Source organism: Xyrauchen texanus, chromosome 3, assembly GCF_025860055.1.
Source record: "Xyrauchen texanus isolate HMW12.3.18 chromosome 3, RBS_HiC_50CHRs, whole genome shotgun sequence".
Taxonomy (NCBI): domain Eukaryota; kingdom Metazoa; phylum Chordata; class Actinopteri; order Cypriniformes; family Catostomidae; genus Xyrauchen; species Xyrauchen texanus.
Window position 1 is genome coordinate 305,800 of NC_068278.1, and position 15,947 is coordinate 321,746.

The 15,947-nt window shown below is 42.8% G+C and overlaps 1 pseudogene; it reads left to right on the forward strand.

Annotated features, from left to right (window-relative positions):
- LOC127633142 (pappalysin-1-like) overlaps positions 1 to 15,947 on the forward strand; it is a 359,290-nt pseudogene that overhangs the window by 73,832 nt on the left and 269,511 nt on the right.

The following is a 15,947-nucleotide window of genomic DNA, read 5'->3' on the forward strand; positions in this document are numbered from 1 at the left end:
TTCTGGAGCAGTCTGCTTTTGATAGCAAAACCTACTCCATGTAAACGGCGGGTATCTTCTGGAAGACCCTTCCAGAAGAAGGTGTATCCTTGCCCGACTTCTATTAGCGAGTCCTCTCCTGCGAGCCGGGTCTCACTCAAAGCTGCAATGTCAATGTTGTATTTGTTAAGCTCGCTCGCAACCAGGGCAGTGCATCTGCGGGGTCTGTCAGTTCCATTCTGCACATCAAGAAGTATGCGTACATTCCATGTAGCCAAGATTAATAGTTTAGATTTATATTTATATTTTCGACCGCGTAATGGGATACCTTGGCGACAGCGGTGGGCCGCCCAGGAGTGTAGGGAACAGGCAGTGTTTGGGTCACCTTTTCTAGACCCTCCCCCCGGCAGGGGGTGAGCAGTGCGGACCCTGAAGAGGGCTGCTCAGTCACACAAGAAGCTGCCGAAGGTGGACGCTGTTCCAACCTGTCCACACAACGACCATCACGCTGAAGGACTTGTACGGTGAAATGACAGCATACGCAAAGAGTGGATTTAATGTGAAGAGAGGAGTGCGCAGACCCTATCTCCACAGCTTCACTCCAGAATCCAGTTTCCAGTGGCAGGAGATGAACTCTAGACAACCTGATGGATGGTGGAATTGCAGGGGGCTGCCAGGTCTCTGTCTGTTGAGCCTGCCTCTCACGTTTCCCCAACGCGGCCTTGTCTTGAGGAGACGAAATGCTCACAGAAGACGACCCACAGAGCAGTGGAGGCAGCAGTCTTAGTTGATGGCGGACTGCACTCGCCATGTCGAGGAGTATCATTGGCATAAATTGAGTTTTTGCAGCGGATCTAGTGATGCCACTCATCTGCCACTCATCTACCTCCGCTGTTGGTCCACGGCTACTTATTCGATTGGGGACCACCGCACGGAGCCCCCAGCTTATTTCGTAGCTTACCTTCATATCTGAAGGGTTGTCCATTATCCGCCACCTATGGACGTGGTTGGTAGCAGTCAGCTCTGCCCCAACAAGTACATGTAAGAGACTACCGCTGTGTTGTCCACCCGCACCAAGACATGGCAGCCTCTGGAGGAATTATTTCAGGGCCAGAAATATAGCCATCAACTCGAGACAGTTAATGTGACAATCGAGCTGACGACCCTCCCATTCCCCTTGAGCTGGACGACCACTTAAGACCACTACCCAGCCCATCATGGAGGCGTCTGTCATTAGCAACCTGCGATGGCAAGACACCTTGAGTGGGACCCAAATTGAGGAACCAGGGTCTGAACCACATAGAAAAGGTACGTAGCACGTGGCGCGTAAGCCTTATCAGCCTAGAGGATTGGCCCTTGGATGAAATCCCCAAGAAACGGAAAACAACTGAAATGGTCTCATGTACAAAAAGGCCCAAAGGGATCACCGAGGTCGCAGTTGCCATGAGACCTAGTAGTCGTTGATGCTGACAAACAGTACAAACTTGGCCTAGCCTGACTTTGCTGAGGGTGTTCTGAATGGACTCGATTCGAGCGGGAGACAATTGTGCCAGCATTGTGATCGAATTCCATACGATCCCCAGATAGGTAATTTTCTGAGTGGGAGAGAGGACACTTTTCTTGGCGTTGAGCCTCAACCCCAGAGAAACCAGATGAGCTAAGATGATATCCCTGTGCTGTAATGCCAGTTCTTGTGACTGTGCTAGTATCAGCCAGTTGTCTATGTAATTCAGAATGCGGATGCCCCGGAGTTGCAAAAGAGCTAGTGCTGCATCTATGCATTCCATGAATGTGCGGGGTGATAATGCTAGACTGAATGGAAGAACCCAATATTGGAAAGCTTCACCCCCGAAAGCGAACCTCAGGAAATTCCTGTGTTGTGGCAGACTTTCTATATGAAAGTACGCATCCATGACATTGATCGTGACCAACCAATCGTGATGTTGGATTTGAGACACGACCGTCTTGACAGTTAGCATCTTGAACTTGATCGCCCTCGGAGCGATTCAAGCCTCAAAGGTCTAAAATCAGACGCAACCCCCTAGCCTTCTTGGGAACCAAGAAGTATCTGCTGTAGTAACCTGACTCTCTCTCTGGACGGGGAACATATTCTATGGTCCCTTTGACCAAGAGATTTTGCAGTTCTTTCCACAGTAAACATGCTTGCTCCGGTTTCACGATAGTGGGAACCACACCGTTGAAACGCAGAGGATGGCAACTAATACCATTCTGTAGCCTTGTTCTACTATTTTTAGGACCCACATAGAAACACCTGGCAGTAGTTTCCACGCTGCCAGGTTCTCTGTGTTGGGTATCGATTCTGACACTTCCTGTTGAGGGGATTTCAAGGCTCCTGTGTCCTGGACTATGGCAGGAAGCAACGGAACACCCAACATTATACTGGAAACCGCTAACTCCCAAAACACCAGAGGCAACAGGAATGGAGCGTTTTCGTGGGGGTATCGGGAGGGTACAGGTGGATGTTTCACGTGACCCATCCCAAGGGGGAGGCTCCCCCCACAAGGCTGGGGGCAAAACCGTCAGGGTTTTTACCATTTTAGAAATAACTGCCCTGAGGTCTTGCTTTGGGGGCTGCTGAGGGCGACGAACCGCCCCCCAGTCTTAATTTCTTTTTTTGAGCCTCCCGTCTAAAAGGACCGGGTCGGGGCTGGTTGGCTGACGGCCCCTCCCCCTGAGTCTGGTGAGGAATAAATTGGCCGAAGACTTGAACCTTGTGATAACTACATTCATAGATTCACCAAATAAGCCAGAAGGTGAAACCGGGGCATCGAGAAGTAAACCATTGTCCTTATCTCTGATGCCCAAAAGGTTGAGCCATAAGTGTCTCTCCATGCTGACTAAAGCAGACAATGGCATGAGCCAAATCAGCGCAGCATCAAAATGTAGCTTTTTGACAGGGAACAACATCATGCCACAAAAGCTTTTAATTGAGTTTAACATGTATTGAACCCAGAATATTTGTTATGAACCTTAATCAAGAAGTATAATCGGCAATCAGAATTGTTGCATTCCTTACTATTCACATTTCTATTATCAGCGCTTTTAGTACTGTATAATTGTGATCTCACATTGTCCCAATCTCATGTGTGTAGCGAATCAGCTCTAATGAAATATTAATAATCAATCATAACTTGTTATAATCGATTATGAATATTTGGATCAGTTAATGGGGTTAACTTGATGTAGCTACATCAACATTACAAGCAAATACTCGGTTCATCCCGTGAACACTCAATATTGGTTATTAATTAATTAATTAATAGAAATGTACATTTCCGGGTCATGGGAAATGTCTTTCTTACTAAGTATTAAGAGCAAGTAGTCAAAATCTATGATTAGTGACTTTAGATATGAGCTTGAGACACAGACAACTTTACGTGTGACATGAACAAGACTTTATTAACTAGACTAAACATTTAAACTACTCTAACATACATATACATACATGCATACAGTTTACCAAGGGAAAGAGGGCTGAAGCGGAATACAGGAAGGCAAGAAGTTATAGCATTGTTTGAAGTTCAGCAGATCAACAGCCTGAGCAAACGATCATATTAGTTCTGACACGCCCTTTTTAGAAAGGGGTAAGGATACTTAATGTATCAAATAATGAGACTAAGTTTGATACTTGCATGTCCCATTTGAATTAAACTGTCCTGATGCAATTTGTTGAGGCTCCAGTTGATCTTTGATGATGTTGTCTTGATAAGAGAGAACCAGTGGGAGTCAGAGGATCTTTGGTGAATGGAAAGACAAGGCTGTAGCCTGGCGCACGCTTGGGAGTCCTTGGGGGCCTTCTAGTTCAGCATCATCTTCATTAGGACTTCTCAGGAAGGACCAAGAGAGTAAGAGAGCACGAGGCTCAGAGAGCTAAGAGAGGGCTAAAAGGACCAGAAAGCAAGAGGACAAGAAGCAAGAGAGAGAGAAGGGCCGGTGTGGATGCAATTTATAACCTTAGAAAACATGTCCCACCTCTCATTGGCTCGACCAATAAGAAGGGTGGAAGTTCCAGGCGGGAATTTGGTTTATTGCTCTTTGTTCTAAGGGTGCTCATTGCATGTGCACCCTGGAGGGGTGGTAGCCGATGAAGAAACTAGGAAATATTCTTGTAATACTAATATGTTGTTGTTATCGACATATCATGTACACAGTCATTTCGATCTTCAAAATACCAAGTTATAGAGACCAAATATGCCACACATATGATTTCGGTTAACCATAGTATGCAAAGTCTGAAACATTAACCCATTAGAGTTTGCAAGAAAACATAGACCAAACAACATAAAGGAAAATCATGAGATGGAACATTAGATACATGTCAATACATTTATCACATGGATATATATATATATAGAATATATAGGATTAAAAGGGTTCATTTCTCCTTCTCAGTAAGAATTAAGCGAGAGTCAGCACTCTCTGAACATTCCTTTGGAGGTCATAAAAGTCTCCTTATCAGCCCTGTAACCTGAGACTTGGTTCTGCCAGGGTGTTCGTTTCATTTGGGATGTTAGTTTCGGAGGAGTTTCATAGACCTTTGTATATAATGAATAATTAGTGTGTGTCTGGTTGGTCCAGACCCTACATGTGTTTAACAGCTGTTGTCATCCAAAGACATTTTGACAACCACCTTCCTACTTGTCGACATCTGTTCTGGCGTTTTTCTGCTGAGCTGCATCTAAGTTGCATTCTGTCTCTCTCTCTTGGTTTCCTAGAGAAGTGGGATCAGTATGTGATAAATGCACAGAGCGTCGCATCCTGCTGCAGTATGCCTCCAATTCCTCATCTCCACGACCTTGCTCCCCATCTGGCCATTGGAGCCCCAGAGAAGCGGAGGGTGAGTTTCTTTCTACCTACAACATGAAGAATTACTCTAAATGTAAAATAATTTTTATAAAACATTGCATTAGGCTAATACTGTACACAGTTGATGCGTTTTTGGACAATTATCATACCAACAGCTTAACAGACGTATGTTGTCTAAAGTACAAGTGCCAAAAGTGCCTGAATATTACACATTTTTCACCTACCCCAATACAGTTCTCAGCTATATACAGCTATGTCATAGTCGTGATTGACTCGTCTACTATCTGCTTACTGGACAATTGTGATTTAAACTGAAGCAAATGTCTTAAGAAATTATCTGTTGTCTGCACATCTCCTTAGACTGATGCTAATGTGAATACTGTCGTGGAATATCGTGATGAATCTCTCTAAGTTGAAGAAAACTCTCAGAGTCTTGAGTTCCAGATGCCAAAGTTGTAGTTTATTGAAGACCAACAAACATGAGTTCAGCCAGCTGTCTGTCCTGACTCTATCCTCCTAAGTTCTCAGTTATATACCTTTTGTTATCTTTCTACCTGTTATCTCTGTCCAATGGGAAAGTTACCCTAGTTTCTCTCCCATGCCACCAATAGGTTTTAATTCTCCTTTTGGGTAAATATTGGTGGAAAATTCCCCATCTCTCTATTTTTTAAAAAGACATACATTATGCATGAAAGAACATATGTCAGCAAAAACATACATACAGTTGGTGACTTTCCCACATTCTAACATACATACAGTTGGTGACTTTCCCACATTCTGGACACATATCCTAGTTACACATCTACTTAAATGCATTAGTACAAGGGCCTCTTTCCCACACATTACTCTCCCAGTGAGACATCAACTTAAACACATCTTGTTCAACTCTTTTACACATATCAGCACTTTTTACTTGGGGTGACCTTGTTTGAGCATATACTGCAACATTAACACATTATCAAACATAAAAGAGAATACAAGAGATACATTTAATAAATGAACGATATATGTCAATTACCATATTCTCTTAATCATAAAGGATTTTTCTACCATATATTCCCCCCTCTGGGACTCAAAAAGTCCCACACACTAAGTCCCTCAAACCAGAGTGTTGCCACATAAGCCAGGCAATTCAATTCAAATTAATTCGCAGCCAAAGAGGCTACACACTAAGTTATCAATACTGTTTTTATGGGACCACTCTGCAGGATTGCGAACCAAACCTCTCCCTCCACATTTAGCTAGAAGGAAGTAAAAGATTCCAATCCTCTATCTATTTCCACTAGTGGGGTGGGGATTGAAACAAATCAACTTATTTGTAAGAAGCATGTGCATGTAATGTCAAAGCCTTGTGTTATGTAGAGTACATTTGATTATTCATAAAATAAAAGATATATATTTATACTTATATAAGCTTACCTAAGCACTAACAAAAAGTAATATTCATCCTTCGTTGCCAGAGGAACTCACAGACAATTCCGGTAGCCTGGAGCGCTATCTGGTGGTGTGTTGGAGCAGACAGCGGGTTTTTAAACCACCAGTTGAGTCTATTTGCCCTTGCAGCCAAGCACTGAGGTGTTCATCGCTCCTTTCTTCAAATGTCATCCTCACATGTTTTCTCTTGGCAATAACTTCACATATATATTATGCTTAAACATAATCATCAATAATGCTACTTCTATTTGGGTAGATACATTGTACTAAAGGTATACTTCATCAATCAGTAAAAGTAATAAGTAATTGGTTACATTGATAGTAATATGGGTAATATGTCAAAAATAACAAACAAAACACCCTCTAACTCCTTTGAGATGCTACCTATTCTGTCATGAAAAATGAAAATACAATACTCATGCTATCTCCCTTACTATCAAAAAACATGAGAAAATGTTTGGAAAGAAAAAGTCCCCCACATGTATGTTAGGTTTTGATTGTGTCTTAATAAATCTCATCAAGTTCATCCAATCCTGGCCCAATGGTACAATATCTAGTTTGCAACCCTGGGCCTGGTGCTGTCATTGAGACAGTCACCATATGTTTAGCCACTGTTCTAGCCATTATTGATCTTAGAACTGGTATGACACAGCAGAACAACAATGCAAATAGGGTCAGCCCTATAACGATTATTATACCTAATTTCATTAATCCCAACTTCCATGAGCCAAAAAGATCATCAAACCACTGGCCAAACATCTGATCTCTCCCTGCATTAGATTTAACTTCCTTTCTCTGGTCATGCAGTTTCTTCATTGCCTGTGTAAAAGCTCCTTCTGGGGATGTATTATTTGGAATGTAGGTACAGCAATCTGCTCCAAACATAACACATACTCCTCCTTTATCTGCCAATAACCAATTTAGTGCTTGACGATTTTGCCAAGCCATTTTGCTAGTTGCCGCTAATTGCGTTCCTAGTGCCTCCAGTGCCTCATCAGTGTGGTTTATAAATCTCTGTTGGTTATAGTAAATATAATTAATCCACTCTACATTTTTATTGGCTGTTATCCATACAAACATTGACTCAAAGCCTGATTTAATTTCATTCCTAGCTTTAAACTGTTGAGGTATTCCTCTCGTTTGGCCAATTGCATCCAGGTAAACACCAGGATCTGGGGCATATGCTCTTTTCACTCTTGCCTGTTGGCGTACGAAAGGTTTTGGTGCAGTTTGGATTTCAGAGAGGTCCCATTCTACCATAGTTACTTCTTGTATTAGTCTTACTCTAGCGCACAGTCCTTTCCAGTTTTTAGGTAGTGCTGTTTTCAATTGACCTCCCCCACACAGCCAAAAGTAGTCCGCTATAGTTTCTGTTTGTTCCTGATGGATTTTTATCGAAGGAGATACCAAAGTTTGATTTTCACATCCGGTAAGGCAATGACCAGCAACTACACCTAAACATCCTGGAGTTATGTTTGCAGTAAAGTTATGTCCTAATGTCGCTGTTGCATAATGTGGCCCACCGAATCTAATTACATTTTTGTTAGAAAACATTTCCTCATCCAAATGCCATATTACCGCGCAATTACCCTTAAACTGCCCTACATTCGTTTTTCCCTTAGTTCTGTTGAAGCATTCATACTCCAGTTGGTGATTTATTGTAAACGATGACGGGCTTTCTTTATTGTCATTGTCCACTCGTATGTCTAATTTTCTACATTCATCTCCCCATCCTATCAGTTTATAATATTTTTCATATTCCGGGTGACCTAGGAATGCCAAACATTCTGCTGGGCAGAACACTGTTCTCCCTGTGTTACCACAATTTTTGGCATAATACTGGGCACAGTGTTTGTAATCATATTGATTCGGAACTATCACCAACTTCAATGGTGAGGGTGAGCACACTGCATAATTTGTCATTTCTGCCTGCCTAACTGTATATTTGGCCCATTTATACCACTAATTTTGATTTGCATGTTGCAATAGCTTCTCTACTCCTGCGGCCTCTATAGGTTCCCAATCATATATTAAATCCAATGGTTTTGCCTTGTTTTGGTTAACTATGTTTCCAGCTATCTTCTTAGGCTGACTATTTGGTTGGTACTGCTGAGATAAATCGCTAATCCAGACCTTGTCCTTTTTTGGTTCACCTTTGTTCAATGCTCCAGACGCTCTCTTCTGTCTGATTTCAATAAGATCCTGTCCTTGCTCATTCTGGGAAGTAGGACATGAGTTCTGAGGTGTCAGTTGTAGGGAAGTCATCATACCATGGCCGTTCTGACAGTCCTTCACCTGGTGATTCTGAGTCTTCTTGCGCTGCTTCCCCGGCAGGCCCTGTATGGGAGGAAATACCTGTCCCAAATATATTATCAATATCATCATCCACAGTACCTCCTTCATTCCCCATCCTGTCCTCCGCTTCCGACAATATTTCACTCCATGGCTGCATCTGTTGGTCTGCTTCATGTCCCTCAACTGTTTCTGTATTTGGTTCAACAAGGCGAGCACTTTCTTCCTGTCTTTCTCTTTCTTCACCTTCTTGTTCCTGTTCTTCTGCGACATGTACTTCCGTTTCTCTTTCTGTGTTTTCCTGCTCTACTGTGGCACTTCCTTCAGCCTCTTCCTCTGTGTGCTCTTCCCCTACGTTCGTTTGTTGTTCTTCTATCTCTTCTGCACTCTCTCCACTGTCTCTGTCTGATGCTTGCAGGCCCTCTTCAGCCTCGTGGCCTTGATTCTCTCTCTGCTGCTCTGCTTCTTCTTCTGTTTCAGGTTCTTGATTTTGTGGCAGGTTCCTCCTACGTACTTTGGTGCAGTGATTTTAAATGATACCATGTGTTACTTCCTCTTACCTTCACTGCTGTTGGGGTTGCCTGTACCACTTCATAAGGTCCTTCCCGCCTTGGCTCATTCCACCTTCATCTAAACACTCTCAGGTACACGAGATCTCCAGGAGCGATTGAACAAGGAGCATTCCCTTCCTGCTGAGGATTTCTCCTTTGTTCCTGCAAACATATTTTTCCATGTATTGCCGTCAGTTGTCTCATATATGTTTTTAATTCCATTTCTAGTTGTTCCAATGATGGACCCTCATAAGGTCCTCTCAGATAAGGCACTGGCATAGGTCTTCCCGTCAGCATTTCATGTGGGGTTAGAGAAGTAATTCTGTTTGTTTGCATGCGATATTTCATTAATGCCAACGGAAGCACATCAACCCAATTAAGCCTTGTTTCTTGGCAGATTTTTACAATCTTTGCCTTAAGATTCCCATTTACTCTCTCCACCATCCCCTGCGACTGTGGATGGTAGACACACCCTAATTGCTGTTTTATTCGCAGCTGCTGTATTACCGTTTTTACTGCTCTCTGGATGAATGCTGAGCTGATTTGCGACGGTATTCCAAACCTTGGGATAACTTCTCTTGTTAGGAATTTAATCACCGTTTGCGCTACCTGATCTGCTGAGGGAACTGCTTCTAGCCATCTACTGAATCTGTCTATTATGACCAACATATATCTTTTCCCTCTGACTGGTTTTATCATATCTACATAGTCCATCACTAGATGTTTGAATGGGCCCTCCGGTGCTGGAATATGTCCTAATTGAGCGGTTGTACCTTTCCTGACATTGTGTGTTTCACAAATTTCACAGTTTGCTAAAAACTCATCTACTGAGGCCTGCAAGTATGGGGACCAGTAGCCCTGCTGTTTTATTTTCCTCACTACCTCGCCTCTTGCACAGTGGTCAAATCCGTGTGCATCAGAAATTAGCATGTTCAGAAGTGCTACTGGAGCCAATATCTGCCCCTCATGTGACCTCCATATTCCATTCACGTCCCTTGTCGCCCCCTCTGTTGCCATTGTGCTAATTCAGGTGGACCAGCTTGAAGCTGCATTCGTGCTATATCTGCTAAACTTGGCTGGACCTGTAATATCACTTGTGGTGCCATTATTGCTACTTTACACTCTGAAGCTTCTCGTGCATATTCGTCCGCAGCATTATTTCCTCTAATAACAAAATCCTTGCCTTTTTTGTGGGCCTGGCATTTAACTATAGCCAACTTCTTTGGACTCATCATTGCTGAAATTGATCTGATTATCTGATCATTATGCTGGATTGGTGTTCCATCACTTTTTTTGAACCCTCTTTGTTTCCACACTGCACCAAACAAGTGACACACTCCATGCGCATATGCAGAATCTGTATATATATTGACTTTTTGATCTTTTGCAAGCAAACAGGCTTTGGTCAGTGCTTTCAATTCTGCCAATTGTGCTGAGCATGGCTGTTCACAATGCTGAACCACAACTGGCACAAAAGTATCTCCCTGCTTTTTTACCACAGCAAACCCAGCATGATTTCCCAAGTGGTCCTTAAAACAGGATCCGTCGACAAAGTATTCTACTTCTGTCTCAACCTTTGGTATTGACTCCAGGTCAGGCCTCAATCGTGTGAATGCTAACGAATTTTCCACACAATCATGTGGTGTTCCTTCGTCCTCCAAGGGAATATAGTTTGCCGGATTTACTGTGGTACATCTCTTTATAGTTACATCTGGGTATGTCAGTAGTGTTGAATATGCTAAGCATCTTGCCTGTGTTAGTACAAATTTCCCATTCTCTATTAGCTCTATTATCTTATGGTGAGTGTAGATCACCACTGGGTATCCCATGGTTACTGTGGAGGCTTTTTCCTACGCAAAATATACTGCAGCTAATCCTTGATAGCATGGCGGGTATCCTTGTGCTACACTGTCCAGTTTTGTACTGTAATATGCTATAGGTTGCTTTCGTCTTCCACTACAGAGATCCTGCATTAGGACTGCTGATGCATAACCACTTTTTCTATCTGCTACATACAAATGAAACGGTTTAGTGTAATCTGGGCTGGCTAGTGCAGGTGCTGTTTGCAGTTCCTTCTTTAGTGATTCAAAAGCTACCAGTGCATCTGCACCCCAGGTTAGCCTACTTTTAAGATTTTGTTGTCCTGTTTGCTTCATCAGTGCTCGCAGGGGGTTTGTTTTCATAGCATAGTCTTCTACCCAATCTGAACTAAATCCTGTCATTCCCAAAAAAGTCATCATCTGTCCCACTGTTTGCGGTTGCGGCGCTTTACTTATGCCTTCCAACTGACTTGGTGATATTGCTTTAGTCTGATGTGCAATAATTCGTCCCAGGTACTCCACCTGGGGTAAACAGTACTGTAACTTATCCTTTGATACCTTATGACCCCCTTCAGCCAGTTTAGTAAGGACTTTGATAGTATCCTGATGACACTGCTCTAGCGTTGGTGAGCAGATCAATAAGTCATCCACATACTGGATCAATGTGCTGTCCATTCTGAGATCTTCTAAGTCTGTTTTCAATACCTGGTTAAACACATGAGGCGAATGCTTAAATCCTTGTGGTAATCGTGTGTACGTGAATTGTTTACCTTGATAGGTGAATGCAAAGAGCTGTCTGCTTTCCTCTGCTAAAGGAATACTGAAAAAGGCAGAACACAAGCCAATCACAGAGAAATAATTAGCAGCAGGGGGAACATTAGTCAGCAGAGTATGCGGATTGGGTACTTCTGCAGGCCAATCCTCTACTACTTCATTTACTGCTCTTAAATCATGTACTAATCGCCACTTTGCTTTATTTGCCTTCTCTACTGGTAGTATAGGTGTATTACAACAGCTTGATGTTTCTATTAATACTCCTGCCTTAAGCAGCCCTTCAATAGTACTTTTAATCCCCAATATTGCCTCTGATTTAAGTGGGTACTGCTGTTTTTGTGGAGGTCTAGTTCCTGGTTTTATTTTTATTTGGATCGGATTTGCAGATACTACTAACCCCACATCTGTGTCATGTCGTGACCACAGTTCTGTAGGCACTACTTTTTCCATTTCTGTCATCAGCTCTACCATTTTTGAGTCTAGTTTTTCAGCAGGCGAAATAACTACTATCTTAGGTGTTCCTCTCATTTGGGTGGCACATAGGATCTTTAGGTATGTTCTATCGGGTGATTCCATAATAAGATGATTCTCTGTCCCTCTCCATTGTACCTTCTCTGCTCTCTTCATCATCTGTCCTAAGTCTTTTTGTTCCCTTCCCTTGCTCATATAGATTGTCACATGTGGAACAGATTCTGGTATCTGAAACCATCTGTCTATAAAGTCATTATTCTCTATCTTGAGCGCAGCTCCCTCCTGTCCCACTATTATATATTCTGACGTCAAGGTGATTTATTGTTGTTTTGTTTCGTTCAACCATTTTTTCTCTAATTCTGGGTTTCTTGTTTCATCATACATTAACGTACAATGATACTCTGCTCCAGCCACATTTGGATCTCCTAACTGTGCCTTAATATATTTTCCCCACTTGTTTGTTGTGTCGTTCACTTCTTCCCCTAGATCTCCCAACCAATATACGTTTGCTTGCGGACATTCAGGTCCAGGTTGTTTTGTCACTGTCATTTGTTTCACTCCTCTATCATCAATTTAAATCCCTTCTGGAGTGCACCATATCTGTAAATTCATTTTGCATATAGCGTCTCTTCCCAATAAGTTCACTGGTGTATTTTCTGATATTAGGATTGGAATATTTACTGCTTTTCCTTTTACTTCTATGTTTACTGGAGCCGTCATTGGAATCAATTGCATTTGTCCCAAGAATCCTACTGTCTTTACATATTTTCCAGACCGGGGGAGGTGAGAGACATAACTTGGACTTATGCACGTAAAAGTGGCTCCAGTGTCTAACATAACCGGTGTTACTTTGCCCTCTATCTTAACCTTCATTATTGGTTCTTGATCAGCATCAGTTGATATCATTGGAAGCTGACCCCTCCCCGTAGGATTCTCTGGGCAGCCCTAGTAACCTTGTGGTGGTCCGCGCCCTGTTGCCAGTCATTGGTGTTTGCCTGGTACGCTTGTGGCCAGGGGTTCATTGGGCATTCTCTTTTTAGGTGTCCCACTTGGTTACACCCCCAGCATACATTTGTTGGGCCGTTGTCATAATTCTGTTTTCCTCGACCTCTTCCTCTTCCCCCTTGGTAATGTCGATTCCATCTTCTGTTCATTTGATCGGGGAAGCGGTACATCCCACCTGGCATGGGCTTTTGCATTATCTGGCCCTGCATAGGTATTGGATTTTGAACACTTGGTACAGGAGCCATTGGTGCTGTCTGGACTGCTGGTACAGGTTGATACATGAACACCGGCGGTGCACAGGGAACCATAGGTGTAACTGTCTCACTTGAAGTCATCTGGGCCTGTGCATTGATCGGAGTTTGTAATGCTGTATTCACTGGCACCATTACAGAGGTTGGTACATCCCTTCCTTTTAATGCTGCTTGAATTCTTTTCCTGTTTCCTGTTAGTTCTTCCAATTGCAACTGTTCCAGTTTCTTATGTATGTCCTTCTCTTGTTGCTTTGTTTTTTCTTCATTTCGTCTGTGTTGTTCCACTGCATGTATCACATGGGCACAGAACTCTTTATGTGTCTTAGTAGTTAACCCCACCACGTCTTCCAGCTTGTACTTCACTGGTATAGGCATGGCTTCTATAATGGACGTTCGGAACACAGCAGTCATCCAGGGATCTTTTTCTGGATCTTTTTCCATTTCCAGCTTCCATCTTTTTAGTTCTCGTTCGATATAGGCTTTCGGGTTCTCAGTTGCTCCCAGTGGTTCTCCTTTTATTGATTTTGGATCTAGGTTGGTGGGAAATTCCTCCCTCAGGGCCTTCCAGATGACATTTCGGCATCTGCTGAATGGTATTTCATCATACTTTGTGTTGTCCACTGCATTTCCCACTTTGGCTTTTCCGAGCATTTCTGCCATTTTACCTCCTCCAATGCATCTTGCAAGAAGTGCTTTGATGTCTCCCAGGGCCAGCTGAGTTCCTACTGCTTGCTCCTCAACATCTCTAATCCACCTTCCTGCTCCTTCATATATGTCAGGAAGGGCTGCCAGTAATCCTTCGAGATCATGGTTGGCCCATGGCACATAGCAGTCATAATTTCCTTTTATCATGATGGGACATTGTGACGATATCACTTTATGTCGTCTAACTGGTTTTCCCATCTCATCTTCATCTGAAGATTCTTCCTCATCTTCGGCAGATTCTACATCAGTTTTGGCCAGTCTCCCTGACATTGTTCTCTTCCATCTTCACTTAGTTTTCTCTGGCATGTCTTCAAGATAAAGCTGTCCTGTAACCTGCTTCACTTCTCCCCTTGGATGATATTCCAGGGTGTTTACGTCTGGAGTGATGTGCTCTCTAACTCTCGCCGACCTTCTCATGTTTTTCAACATCTCTTTTTCCTTTCTCATGGAGTCTGATAGTCTCTGTGACCCTGATGCTGGCCATATCTTCTCTCATCCTCTGCTGCCTTCTGACCTTTTCTTTCATTCTTTGTGGTGTTGCCATATCATCATCTGTCTCAAGTTGTATTAGGTTGTCGTCTTCAGATGTACTTTCTTGCTCTTTTTGTTTTCTTTGTTCTTTGTTCTGTTTCTCCGCACACCCTTTTATTCCTTTTATTATTGCTTCCTGGCATCGTTTGTCCAATTCATCCCTTATTCTTCGTTGGCTTAACATCTCTTGGTGCATTTCTCGATCCGATCCTTCTGGCCCTTCCCATCTTTGACTTGGCGTCCATTGACCCTTTGTGCTGTCATGTTCTGATCCCACTGCTTCCCCATTATTGTAGCTTGTTGTCCCTCTGACTTTGATATCCGGGTATAGATTTGCTGGTTCCTCTTCTAATTCTGTTGGCATTTCTTCAGTGACCTCTATCTCTCCTGTCAGGTGCACCTCTCCTTTAAATTCCATCATAGGCATCTGCAATTCTCCTTTCCTTTCCATTGGTGGTGCATAGAGAGGGGGTCTCTCTTCTTTTTATTCATCCTCCTTTTTCCCTTCCCTTTCCTGTTTTATTATTTCTATCCCCTTGGTTTTAAACATATGGAGCATCATTAGTTCCCTATCTCGTTTCATTATTCTCTTCTGGCTCTTATCTTTTGGTTTATGATTTTTTATCAATGCCTCCATTTCTGTACACACTCCCACATCAAATGTCCCCTCCGCTGGCCACTTTGTGTTCAGCCCCGTTGTTCTTCCTTCCCATTTCCTAGACATCTCTTTTATCACCTCTCTATACATTGGAGACTCCATACATATCTGATCTATTGGTGTTAGTGCCATTTTACTATCCCTCTATTTTTGCTTTATAATAATTCAGTACCTCTTTAACCCCAGAGCATTCTATTCTGCTATGCTAATCTTCACCAGGCTGGTCAGACGAGGACCACTAGAAGTATCCGACCCCTGACTTCCCCTGGACTTTTTCTGGGTTGAGGAATTTCCTTCTTCTCTAATATTTTTAATACTGCTGCTTTTACTTGCGTCCTGATCGGTGGCTTTGTTGGTTCCTCTTCTGGTCCCAGTCCACACGGATTATTTTTCGTCCAAATAATGTCACTCCTCAGGGCTATTAAATTCACTGCTCCAGGCTCTTTCCACAACAACTCTCGACCTGTTGCAATTACCTCTCCTGCCCAGTGCATGAAAGTAAGACATGAGATTAATTCTATTCGATTTTTATGTATTATTCCCTTTGCCTCTTTTTCCTTCTCTCCTTTTTATACCCTTCCCACTCAACTTCCAGCTTTTTCCTGCATGGGAGAGAGAGTCAACAGTTGTGCTCACCTATCTATATCTT